The sequence below is a fragment of the Oncorhynchus mykiss genome, chromosome 25 (genome assembly GCF_057628025.1).
Source record: "Oncorhynchus mykiss isolate SJ-2025 chromosome 25, ASM5762802v1, whole genome shotgun sequence".
NCBI classification, from domain to species: Eukaryota; Metazoa; Chordata; class Actinopteri; order Salmoniformes; family Salmonidae; genus Oncorhynchus; species Oncorhynchus mykiss.
The window spans coordinates 81,194,909-81,207,157 of record NC_143046.1 but is presented as its reverse complement, the minus strand read 5'-3'; the positions used below and the strand labels follow the sequence as shown (position 1 = coordinate 81,207,157).

Here is a 12,249-nt window from a genome sequence, read left to right as displayed (position 1 = left end):
CTGTCCCCAGTCCATGTGGCCGTGCTGCTGCTCCAGGTTCAACTGTTCTGCATGCGGCTATGGAACCCTGACCTGTTCACCGGACGTGCTACCTGTCCCAGACCTGCTGTTTTCAACTCTCTAGATACAGCAGAAGCGGTAGAGATACTCTAAATGATCGGCTATAAAAAGCCAACGGACATTTACTCCTGAGGTGCTGACCTGTTGCACCCTCGACAACCACTGTGATTATTATTATTTGACCCTGCTGGTCATCTATGAACATTTGAACATCTTGGCATGTTCTGTTATAATCTTCACTCGGCACAGCCAGAAGAGGACTGGCCACCCCTCATAGCCTGTTTCCTCTCTAGGTTTCTTCCTAGGTTCTGGCCTTTCTAGGGAGTTTTTACTAGCCACCGTGCTTCTACACCTATATTGCTTGCTGTTCAGGGTTTTAGGCTGGGTTTCTGTACAGCACTTTGTGACATCAGCTGATGTAAGAAGGGCTTTAAAAATAGATTTGATGATTTGATTTGACAGTGCATGTCAGAGCAAACACCAAACCAATTGTCCGTAGACAGTTCCAAGACAGGATTATGTTGAGACACAGATCTGGGGAAGGTTACCAAACAATTTCTGCAGCATTGAAGGTCCCCTAGAACACAGTGGCTTCCATCATTTTTACATGGAAGAAGTTTGGAACCATCAATACTCTTCCTAGAGCTGGCCCCCGGCCAAACTGAGCAATCTTAGGAGAAGGGCCTTGGTCAGGGAGGTTACCAAGAACCCAATAGTCACTCTGACAGAGCTCCAGAGTTCTTCTGTGGAGATGGGAGAACCTTCCAGAAGGACAACCATCTCTGCAGCACTCCACAAATCAGGCTTTTATGGTAGAGTGGCCAGACGGAATCCACTCCTCAGTAAAAGGCACATGACTGCCCGCTTGGGACTCTAAGGCCATGAGAAACAAGATTCTCTGGTCTGATAAAACCACTATTTGGCCAGAAAGCAAAGCGTCAAGTCTGGAGGAAACCTGGTACCATCCCTACAGTGAAGCATGGTGGTGGCAGCATCATGCTGTGAGGATGTTTTTCAGCAGCTGGTACTGGCAGACTATTCCGGATCGAGGGAAAGATGAACGGCATAAAATACAGAAAGATCTTTGATGAAAACCTGCTTCAGAGCACTCAGAAACTCAGACTGGGATGAAGGTTCACCATCGAACAGGACAACGACCTTAACTTCTGTCATGACGTTGGCCTGGGGGGAATTCTGGGAACGTCAGAAGGTGGGGGGAAATGAACTATATTCTGGTAATCCGAGCAATAGAACATATGTGGTGGTACTTAATGAATATGATGTCAGTTCGGTTGTCATCTGAGACATTCTCATCAATGATCAGATGACATAAACTCTACAGTGGAAAGTCTACACATCAGAGTTATCGGATTTACATGGAATTGTTGTTCAATTTAAATGTTTGAATATGAAATTATTTATGATGGGATGAAATGTGATGTTAGCTTATAAAATGAGAGATTGGGTTTTCATAAGATAGGGCTGCTCAATCAGTGGCCCGCCCCTGTGAAGGGACGTGGGCTATAAAACCTTTCAAACACGCACTCCTCTCCCTTCCTATATAAGCCCTTGACGACAATATAACTTCCTGTTCCGAGGATGTAGGACAACGGTCCTATGTCAGAATGTATCAGATAATAACTACAGAACAAAGCCAACATCAGCTTGAGCTTTGGTTGCGAATGGTATGATCTTTGAACTCTTATTCACTACAGAAGTGATACCTCCTAGCCGTTGAGTTAGCAACAGCAGATGCAACGAGGGTTAGGAAGGAACAGACAGAGTATCCCGTCTATCACCCAAAGACGTTACTACAATGTATTCAATTGACAACCAGAGACATTCTTCAAAGGACTCGGTTTGGCAACACAGCCTTCCATCTACCACCAACCTACCGAAGCGCAGCTCAGAGTAAATATTTATTGAATTTTCCTTTTCCAAATGGGCGGTAATTTAGAATGCATCAGATACTCTATTTATGATAGCACAGATTCTCCCTGTGTCCCTCAGTCTTCCCGCTCTTTCACTCAAACCCTGCCCTTTTCCTTTGTGTAACAAGCTGTCATATCTGTTCCGCCCGCTAGGGAAGTTTTCCTTTATGACGTAATTTGTAATCAAGTTATGATTGAATTATGTGTACAGTGCCTTGCGAAAGTATTCGGCCCCCTTGAACTTTGCGACCTTTTGCCACATTTCAGGCTTCAAACATAAAGATATAAAACTGTATTTTTTTGTGAAGAATCAACAACAAGTGGGACACAATCATGAAGTGGAACAACATTTATTGGATATTTCAAACTTTTTTAACAAATCAAAAACTGAAAAATTGGGCGTGCAAAATAATTCAACCCCTTTACTTTCAGTGCAGCAAACTCTCTCCAGAAGTTCAGTGAGGATCTCTGAATGATCCAATGTTGACCGAAATGACTAATGATGATAAATACAATCCACCTGTGTGTAATCAAGTCTCCGTATAAATGCACCTGCACCGTGATAGTCTCAGAGGTCCGTTAAAAGCGCAGAGAGCATCATGAAGAACAAGGAACACACCAGGCAGGTCCGAGATACTGTTGTGAAGAAGTTTAAAGCCTGATTTGGATACAAAAAGATTTCCCAAGCTTTAAACATCCCAAGGAGCACTGTGCAAGCGATAATATTGAAATGGAAGGAGTATCAGACCACTGCAAATCTACCAAGACCTGGCCGTCCCTCTAAACTTTCAGCTCATACAAGGAGAAGACTGATCAGAGATGCAGCCAAGAGGCCCATGATCACTCTGGATGAACTGCAGAGATCTACAGCTGAGGTGGGAGACTCTGTCCATAGGACAACAATCAGTCGTATATTGCACAAATCTGGCCTTTATGGAAGAGTGGCAAGAAGAAAGCCATTTCTTAAAGATATCCATAAAAAGTGTTGTTTAAAGTTTGCCACAAGCCACCTGGGAGACACACCAAACATGTGGAAGAAGGTGCTCTGGTCAGATGAAACCAAAATTGAACTTTTTGGCAACAATGCAAAACGTTATGTTTGGCGTAAAAGCAACACAGCTGAACACACCATCCCCACTGTCAAACATGGTGGTGGCAGCATCATGGTTTGGGCCTGCTTTTCTTCAGCAGGGACAGGGAAGATGGTTAAAATTGATGGGAAGATGGATGGAGCCAAATACAGGACCATTCTGGAAGAAAACCTGATGGAGTCTGCAAAAGACCTGAGACTGGGACGGAGATTTGTCTTCCAACAAGACAATGATCCAAAACATAAAGCAAAATCTACAATGGAATGGTTCAAAAATAAACATATCCAGGTGTTAGAATGGCCAAGTCAAAGTCCAGACCTGAATCCAATCGAGAATCTGTGAAAAGAACTGAAAACTGCTGTTCACAAATGCTCTCCATCCAACCTCACTGAGCTCGAGCTGTTTTGCAAGGAGGAATGCGAAAAAATGTCAGTCTCTCGATGTGCAAAACTGATAGAGACATACCCCAAGCGACTTACAGCTGTAATCGCAGCAAAAGGTGGCGCTACAAAGTATTAACTTAAGGGGGCTGAATAATTTTGCACGCCCAATTTTTCAGTTTTTGATTTGTTAAAAAAGTTTGAAATATCCAATAAATGTCGTTCCACTTCATGATTGTGTCCCACTTGTTGTTGATTCTTCACAAAAAAATACAGTTTTATATCTTTATGTTTGAAGCCTGAAATGTGGCAAAAGGTCGCAAAGTTCAAGGGGGCCGAATACTTTCGCAAGGCACTGTATGTGTAATTCTGTGTGATTAGTTAGGTAGTTAGTAAATAAATAATTAAACCCAATTTTGTATTGCTGATTCAAATTGTTGGTCAGGGTTCATGCAGATAACCAAGAATTTACAACTTTCAGATGAGACTGAATTAAGATGACGATTGATATTGACTGCTATTGATGTAAAATATTACTAGGTCTTTAAGAGCTTATTCGGTAGATAACAGCTCTATAAATATTATTTAGTGGTGCCCGACTCTCTAGTTAATTACATTTACATGATTAGCTCAATCAGTTGATATTAACTACGGATAAATTATTTTATAGAATAGCATGTCATATCACTAAATTCGGCATAGCCAAAGACACAACACTACTCTAGGGTAGGGGGCAGCATTTGGAATTTTGGCTGAAAAGCGTGCCCAAATTAAACTGCCTTCTACTCAGGCCCAGAAGTTAGGATATGTATATAATTGGTAGATTTGGATAGAAAACACTCTAAAGTTTCCAAAACTGTTACAATAGTGTCTGTGAGTATAACATAACTGATTTGGCAGGCGACAACCTGAGAAAAATCCATTCAGGAAGTAGGATTTTTTTTTGTGTGTAGTTTTCTTTTCAATGCCATTACAGTATCCATTGACCTAGGACTCAAATTTCAGTTCCTATGCCTTCCACTAGATGTCAACAGCATTTAGAAATTGTTTCAGGCTTTTATTCTGAATAATGAGGGAGTAAGAGCAGACGGAATGAGTGGACCCTGCCGTGTCACAAAGAGAGTGAGAGAGTGCCTTTCTGGTTTACCTTTTATATTGACAACGTTATTGTCCGGTTTAATTATTATCGATTATTTAGGCTAAAAACAACCTGAGGATTGAATATAAACATCGTTTGACATGTTTCTATGAACTTTATGGATACAGTTTGTATTTTCTGTCTGCCTGTTGTGACTGCGTTTGAGCCTGTGGATTACTGAAGAAAACGTGCGAACAAAGCTGAGGTTTTTGGATATAAAGAGAGACTTTATCGAACAAAAGGAACATTTATTGAATAAATTAATGTCTTCTGAGTGCAACCATATGAAGATCCTCAAAGGTAAGTGATTCATTTGTTCTCTATTTCTGACTTGTGTAACTCTTCTACTTGGCTAGTTACTGTTTGTAATGATTTGTCTTCTAGGCAATGTTCTCAAATAACCGTAAGGTATGCTTTCGCTGTAAAGCATTTTTTAAATCTGACACCGTGGTTGGACTCACAAGAAGTTAACCTTTAAACGTATGAAAAATAGTTGTCTCTTTTCTGAATTTTTATAATGAGTATTTCTGTATTTGAATTTGGCGCTCTGCAATCTCACTGGATGTTGGCCAGGTGGGATGCTAGCGTCCCACATACCCTAGAGAGGTTAAGGACACAGACAATGCAGAAGTGGCTTCTGGACAAGTCTCTGAATGTCCTTGAGTGGCCCAGCCAGAGTCCGGACTTGAAACCAATCGAACATCTCTGGAGATACCTGAAAATAGCTCCCCAAATACAGGTGTGCCAAGCTTGTAGCGTCATACCCAAGAAGACTCAAGGCTGTACACGCTGCCAAAGGTGCTTCAAAAAAGTACTGAGTAAAGGGTTTGAATGGCATGCCCCGCTCTTGCTGATGTAAACCCTTTTTGTGCTGCCTAACCAATGACTGTGCTGTGTATCGTGGCACTTCAGGAGGCGAGTCAATATGTCAACAAAAAAAATGCAATTTCTATGTTCAATGACTAGGCCTACTAATGTCCTGTTCAGCTTGAGAGGGAGAGCGTGAAGAGGAGAAGGAGGACTGGAGGTAAGCTTACTATTGGTAGAATTTATTTTAATAAAAAATATGTTTCATTGCCCATAATGAAGCTATTTATCAGAGTTATTGAACTCACAAATTAACCATATTCAAGTAATTTACATACATTACTATGAAGCGGAAGCCACAGAGATGGACAGCACATGGGTGCTGAAAGTAGGCTAATTCGAGAAGACCTAATTCATTTAAAACAGTCTAATTTTAATTAGACTTTAGGCTACTAACAACTAGAGGGCTTTGTGTTGGCGCCTATTTCTTCCTATTAAATAAAAGGTAGACCTACCTGTTTGACAGACTAAATTATATTCTACTATCCATAGATTTTGTCAGCCTATTCCTTCAGTCACCATGAACTCCTTAAATATCTCACTGTCAGTTAAGGGCTTTTGGGCTTGGTGTGAAGTTAAAACCAGGGCTCTATTTGAGTGGGTATGTGAGGGTATTGTGGCTTTTGTTTAGGAAAAAGCATAGGTCTACCCTTTGTTAACTTAAAATAAAAAATAAAAATTGAACTGATTATATAAAGTGATCTATAACGATGCTGGGTGGAAAATGCCGGGGAATGACTTGACTCCGATGCATATGGGATATATTTGGTTTGCCTCTATGACATTCAGAGGCTGCGCTACAACCTTCTGTAGCTGAGGAGGAGACAAAAAAATTACTTTACTAGGGAAGTAAGGATTTTGTCGCTATCAATTGAGGTTCGCCATCTCAACAGGCTATTAAACAACATACTAACTCTAAATCTGTCAGAAGCAAGCAAGGTAGCCTAAATATATTATTTAGGCTATATTATTATTTCAAAGCTATTGCCTGCCATTTAAGAATTCAATTGTGAAACATTTGTGACACGCTATAGGCTGTCAGGAGCACTCTGCATTTCAACAACACATGAACAACAACACATCAACAGCACATCAACAACAGCACTTCAACAACACATCAACAACAGCACTTCAACAACAGCACTTCAACAACACATCAACAACACATTAACAACAGCACTTCAACAACAACACATCAACAACAGCCCTTCAACAACACATCAAAAACAGCACTTCAACAACACATCAACAACAACACATCAACACCACATCAACAACAGCACTTCAACAACAAATCAACAACAGCACTTCAACAACACATTAACAACAGCACTTCAACAACACATCAAAAACAACACATCAACACCACATCAACAACAGCACTTCAACAACACATCAACAACAGCACTTCAACAACACATCAACAACACATTAACAACAGCACTTCAACAACACATTAACAACAGCAATTCAACAACAACACATCAACAACAGCCCTTCAACAACACATCAACAACAGCACTTCAACAACACATCAACAACAGCACTTCAACAACACATCAACAGCACTTCAACAACACATCAACAACAGCACTTCAACAACACATCAACAACAGCAATTCAACAACAGCACTTCAACAACACATCAACAACACAACAACAACACATCAACAACAGCACTTCAACAACACATCAACAGCACTTCAACAACACATCAACAACAGCACTTCAACAACAACACATCAACAACAGCACTTCAACAACACATCAACAACAACACATCAACAACAGCACTTCAACAACACATCAACAACACAACAACAACACATCAACAACAGCACTTCAACAACACATCAACAACAGCACTTCAATAACACATCAACAATAACACATCAACAACAGCACATCAACAACACATCAACAACAACACATCAACAACAGCACTTCAATAACACATCAACAACAACACATCAACAACAGCACATCAACACATCAACAACAGCACATCAACAACAGCACTTCAATAACACATCAACATCAACAACAACACATCAACAACAACACATCAACAACACATCAACAACAGCACTTCAATAACACATGAACAACAACACATCAACAACAGCACTTCAACAACAGCACTTCAATAACACATCAACAACAACACATCAACAACAGCACATCAACACATCAACAACAGCACATCAACAACAGCACTTCAATAACACATCAACATCAACAACAACACATCAACAACAACACATCAACAACACATCAACAACAGCACTTCAACAACACATCAACAACAGCACTTCAATAACACATGAACAACAACACATCAACAACAGCACTTCAACCACATGCCCTTCATTTTGCATTTAGGCTGTACATTTTTTTTTACAAAATAACTACTTAGAGTTAAATAACAATGAAACGAAAAATGTATTATTTGCCTTTGAATTCACTTTAAGAAACATGAGTCTGGCCAGTGTTTGGTTTGAGGATCATGTGGTGAGCTAGCTATGCATGCCTAGATTGTTAATTTAGCCTAGCAGATGCTCTTATTGAACCACAGTCAACACAAATCTGTTTTGTAACAACAATAAAATAGAATGAATTAGAAAATGATAGTTGCCAAATGAAAAATAAATTACAAGTGAATACCTGATGATATGTGGTCTGCTGTGTTAATCAATTAATGGATTTTTCTCCAATTCATTGACGATCAGATACTTCAGTTGTAACTGGTTCTGTTGCTCTACATTATTACACTTGATGGAAAACTTTTCCAAACTTAGACTATCCTCTTTTTGAACATTAGCCTGTATAGAAACCACTACGTGTCTGGTGCTGCAGCATGCACTCATTAGTTTTCATGCTCTGTTGTGGTATTAAAAAAGCTTGTCTCCAGTCAAGTAAATGGATGTATAATTACATGAAATGCATTAATAAAAGGCAATTATTTTCTCGGACCGCAAATAAGATGATAGATTCATGCAGTGCTTTTATTATAATGGATATCTTTCTACCCTTGTCCTCTGTGGTCTGCGAATCCACAACCTTCTGGCTACTTTGCCATGTGATGCTTACAAAACCAAGAAGAGTTCCTAAAACGGCATACCCAAGGCTCTGGTCTGTCCTAGGAGTGAGGGTAAACCGTAGGCATGTTCTCTGCTATCCACTTTGTTTTAATTGAGGGAGCGTCCTTTTTTCTCTCCAATTGTTCAGGAAGGGTCGGGAAAATATATACTGTATTTTACTGAAGGGAGGGCCATCCATTTTAATTTCAGAGAGATACAATTTCGTCTAGGTATCCCTCATTATAAATAATGTACAGTCCCTTAGCAGACGTCTATCATTTTGCATCTATTTTAGCAGAACAAAAATAATTTTTAAATTAAAAAAAAAAAAAAAAACTTTATATGACTAAAAGAGTATGCTAAGTTTGATGTGAAAATGTGGATGCGATTTGGTTATTTGGTAGGCTACTGTGCTGTGTGGAAATTAATTCAGTAAAATGAATTACTAGCCTGTGGCCCCGCCCCCCCTCTCTCGCTCTCTTCCTCTCTCTGTGTCATTAAGTTCAGGGACCCTGAAAGACCCTGATATGTGGAGTTAAATAACTAAGCCCTCCAACCTGTGACATGGTTTATATCCATGGGATTAGGAGTCGTGGACACTCAAATTAAAAGAGGAAGAAGAAGGGTTGGCCACGACACCTTGACCGGGCTTGTGAACGAGGGGGAGGGGAGACCGCAGCATTACTGCGCGGATGCAAGATTCTCCATCTCTCCTGTCCCGGTTCTAAACGCTGCATTGGCAAACTCACAAAGCCTAGCTGTAGTGGAGGAAATGTCGATGACATGACACAAATAGGCTACGGTGGCCTACCCTACTTAGTACTCCCCCAAATCAAAATATTGATTGCTAATGATGGCTTTGTGTGCATTTATTTTAGGCTACACTACATAATGCCAATGCGACAAACTGTTCCTATAAAATCAGTGTGAGAATAAACATGTGGGAATGTTATCTGGAGGAACTGGAAATATCGGGGAAAACGCTGGTTATAATCCTTATAGATAAACATGAATAGTCTTGTTCCGTGATGATTGCAGTGTTGTAAAATAAATTGGACAGAGTAAAAAAAAATGACAGCGAACCGCGGACACAAGCTGGCCCATATTTTATTTGGCTACATTTCATTCCATTCCATTGGTTCAATATGTCACTGCTGCATACCCATATTATCCTCGGGTCGTTTTGCAAGAGGAGATTTCAGTTAAATAAATATGAATTACTGTAGTGATGAAAAAAGCAGTCTTGCACAATGTCCTGTCCGGTTTCAAGTACATTCATTTAAAGTGGAACAAAAATGATACGAACCTAAACATCTTACCGTAATATTGTCGCTGCGGTGGTCCCACCGGATGCAGCACAGCCAATAATTTATGTGATATATGGACCAACAGTCCATGCGAAGTCTCACCGTCCTGCTACCGGCGCACCGTTCCGGGTCCCTCCACTGTCCGATCCTTCACCGAGTGCAGTAGTAGCCACTAGCCAGGACAGCGGCACATGTTCAGAGACTGCTCGAGCACCGGCTCCACTCACGCGGTTCTTGCATCTTAACTCTTTCGTCACCTCAACGAACAGTGCCTTAAACAGTGAGTAGCACTTAGAGCTGGGTCTTGTTCAGTAGGGAGAAACATTTTGAAACTGAGTGAGAGTGGAAAGGGGGGATACCTAGTCAGTTGCACAACTGAATGCATTCAACAGAAATGGGTCTTCCACATTTAACCCAACCCCTCTGAATCAGAGAGATGCGGGGGCTGCTTTAATCGATATCCAAGTTATTGGCTCCCGGGGAGCAGTTATTGTTGGCGGTTAACTGCCTTGCTCATGGGAAGAACGGCAGATTTTTCCAACTTGCCGGTTCGGGGATTCGAACCAGTGACATTTCGGTTACTGGTCCGACTCTCTTAACCGCTAAAGTGCTACCGAAACTTGTCCAATTAGAACAAGTGTAGTTTCAATCTACCGTTGTGAAACGTTTTGCTCCACCGTTGTGAAACGTTTTGCTCCAGTGTGCCCTACTGAACAGGACCCAGGCCTTTCTACCCCAGGTAACCAATTTGTCATGGGATAATCAGAGGACAGAGCAGATCCTTTTTATGGCCACTAACCTCCAGGGACCCTGACCTGAGGTATTATTGATTGATATGATTTATTTAAGTGTCATACACCTACTACTAAACATAGTACCAATTTCTTTGTACTCAAAACATGTTTTTTGTTTTTTACAAATTGTGCAAATATACAATAATTGTACAGCCACAAACAGTACATTTCTCCTTCTCCTCCAGTCATTGTGAACAAACGGTGCAATCTCAAACACTGAAACAAAAGTTACACCTCTGCTCGTCCCTTAACCAGAATAATTTAGGGTTAGCACCAGAAATGAACAAAAAAAGAAAGTCTCAGATCGCCATACAGAGGGCAATAAAACACTAGATCACACCGTAGGAAAATTGTCACCTCTTCAGGCACTCTGTTGTATGTACCCGTATCTATAGCCAGAGGGAGGGTGACAGATCTGAGTTGTGCACAAACTGACCCATTGGCTTTTTGTTAGGTTCAGTTTGTTAGGTAAACCCATCTAGTACAAGGTCGGTCCCCCCTTCACCTCCAGAACAGCCTGAATGGTTGCACCTGGCCAGCAACAATGTTCAGATACGCTGTGGCGCTCAATAATTGCTCAATTTTTATCAAGTGTCCTAACGTGTGCCAGAAAAACGTTTACCACACCAGAAGGCTACACCACTGCCACGGATCAATTAACTCCTGCTGGATTCATTGCGGTTTACGCCAAACCCTGACTCTGCCATCAGCATGACGCAACAGGAACCGGGATTCGTCTGCCCAGGAGATATTTTTCCACTCAGCCTGTCTAAAAATACAACACCGCCCATTTAAGACAAAAAAAAAGCTCTTTATCTGACAAGCTTTTCAAAGATGTCTAGAAATGTATGTCACTCCCCTACTGCTGACTACAAATGATTTATAACATGGGGCTAACAACTCACTAAACAGCAAAGGATATGAACAAAATGTGCACATGCAGCTCTCGCATTGATCTCAAAACACAAAGGGAAAGGGGGATACCTTGGTTGCGGTCCAAACACTTAAAAGACACACCCTCGTCTTATCCTTTTTATTTCACCTTTATTTAATCAGGTAGGCCAGTTGAGAACAAGTTCTCATTTACAACTGCGACCTGGCCAAGATAAACCAAAGCAGTGCGACACAAACAACACAGAGTTACACATGGAATAAACAAACATACAGTCAAAAACACAATAGAAAAGTCTATATACAGTGTGTGCAAATGAAGTAAGATTAAGGAGGTAAGGCAATAAATAGGCCATAGTGGCAAAATAATTACAATTTAGCAATTAAACACTGGAGTGATAGATGTGCAGAAGATGAATGTGCAAGTAGAGATACTGGGGTACAACGGAGAAAAAAAAACAATATGGGGATGAGGTAGTTGGGTGGGCTATTTACAGGTGCAATGATCTGTAAGCTGCTCTGACAGCTGATGCTTAAAGTTAGTGAGGGAGATATGAGTCTCCAGCTTCAGTGATTTTTGCAATTCGTTCCAGTCATTGGCAGCAGAGAACTGGAAGGAAAAATGGCCAAAGAGGAGTTGGCTTTGGGGGTGACCAGTGAAATATACTTGCTGGAGCGCGTGCTACGGGTGGGTGTTGCTATGGTGACCA

General features: G+C 40.9%; 1 protein-coding gene across 1 annotated transcript in view; it reads right to left on the bottom strand.

Moving 5' to 3' along the window:
* The window catches only part of LOC110505833 (transmembrane protein 229B-like), a 34,709-nt gene extending 24,472 nt beyond the window's left edge, over positions 1-10,237 (bottom strand). The window contains exon 1 of the mRNA XM_036962930.2: positions 9,867-10,237. The gene's annotated coding sequence lies outside the window, so the exon portion shown is untranslated. The remainder of the gene's footprint in view (positions 1-9,866) is intronic.
* Between the last annotated feature and the right edge of the window lie 2,012 nt (positions 10,238-12,249).